Below are 1,672 nucleotides of genomic sequence, written 5' to 3'. Positions count from 1 at the left end.
AAGCTACTAGGCTTTTTTTTTTTTTTAATACGAAGGTCATCACAAATAATGCCTGAATCAATGTAAGCAAAAGGCTAAAAGGAAATAAAGCAGATATGTGTGGGCGGGAGAACAGCAGATTTGGATTTAGAAGATCCAGGTTCTAAATGTCCAATAAGAGGGGAAGATAAACAAACAAAAGCACAGGCACTCTACAAACTACATATGCAGCCATTTAAAATGCATGAAAATCGCTTCTCGGCCTTTTGGCTAAGATCAAGGGTAGTATCTGTTCTTATCAGTTTAAAATGCATGGGAAAGATATATAAGGATATGAGGAAATGCTTATGACAAGATGTTAAATAACAGGAAAACAGAACTGACACACAGACATATTACATTTAAGTAACAATCCCAACTGTATTTTTTTAAGTGAAAATGGAAAGGCGTAAGCCAAACTAGACATAGACACACACTTATTCACTCAGTCATGTCCGACTCTTGCAAGCCCGTGCACTCCTCTGTCTCCCCACCAGGCTTCTCTGTCCATGGGATTTTCTAGGCAAGAATAATGGAGTGGGTTGCCATTTCCTCCTCCAGGGGATCTTCCTAACCCAGGGGTTGAACCAGCGTCTCCTGCATCGCCTGCATTGCAGATGGATTCTTTACCAGCTGAGCCATCAGATTAGCCCCCAAAATAGACATCTATAAGCTTATGGATAGTTTTCTGCTTTACGATTTTCTGAATTTTCCAAATTTTCAATTTAAAGAATATTTTGTTGCATAGTAAAATTTTTTTATAATTTAAATTTTTTCTCTTTCATACTTTTCTCCATTTTCAGAATTCCTTTGCAGTAAACTTATACAATAAAATATGTTAGTTTTTTTAAACAAGAAAACACACTTGTTGCCCGGAGGCAGATGGAATCTGACTAGTGTTTGTCATATGGCAAGACCCAAGGCAAAAAATACATTACGGTTTCTTAAAAGCTACCAACAACATAATTTTAATATATTTTAAAGTATAACTGTGTTGTGGAGGGTGGAATTAATCGTGTACAAGGGCTCACTCCTGCTTACCAAAGACATAGGCAGGTGAATTAGGGTGAACCTCTACGCACACTAGTCTGTTTTCAGTTACACTAGAGAAACTGAGGCAGGGGTGCTCTTTCTGTATCTTCCAAGAAGCTTATATGCGTCCTATGGATATTTTTAGGATAAAGGTTATCTTTTTATTTGAGATTTTGGACTTGTGGCCCAGCTTCACTAGTTACTAGCTACATGACACAGGACATAGACAAGGTGTGAAACCTTTGAAAACTGCATTCCCCATCTCTAAAATTATGGCTATATCTACTTCACTGGGGAAAGCTATGGCCAGCAAATAAAATAATGTGTGTTAAAGTACTTTACAAACTGTAAAGCCCAGTACAAACTTTAGTGAAAAGAACATAGGCTCAGATTAGGCAGCCTTGATTAACAGTAAGTGACACTTACTAGTGTGTGATGTTTCAACAAGGTATATAACCTCCCTGAGCTTCAGTTTTCTCATCTAGACATATTTCTTCATCTATGACACCTGGAGTATTGCAAACACATAATATAAGAAAGTTGTAATTATACTGTAGCCATTTCCTAGGAATAACTGAAATAGCTCTTCTACTTGTAAGGGCTGCCCCAGGAGGTAGGAGTA

General features: G+C 37.6%; 1 pseudogene; it reads left to right on the top strand.

Annotated features, from left to right (window-relative positions):
• The first annotated feature begins 229 nt into the window (after window positions 1–229).
• Window positions 230–397, top strand: LOC114115114 (U2 spliceosomal RNA; annotated as a pseudogene).
• The last annotated feature ends 1,275 nt before the right edge of the window (window positions 398–1,672 follow it).

This window comes from Ovis aries, chromosome 5, assembly GCF_016772045.2.
Source record: "Ovis aries strain OAR_USU_Benz2616 breed Rambouillet chromosome 5, ARS-UI_Ramb_v3.0, whole genome shotgun sequence".
In the NCBI taxonomy this organism is placed as follows: domain Eukaryota; kingdom Metazoa; phylum Chordata; class Mammalia; order Artiodactyla; family Bovidae; genus Ovis; species Ovis aries.
The sequence above is the reverse complement of the archived record's forward strand: the minus strand, read 5'-3'. Positions and strand labels throughout refer to the sequence as shown.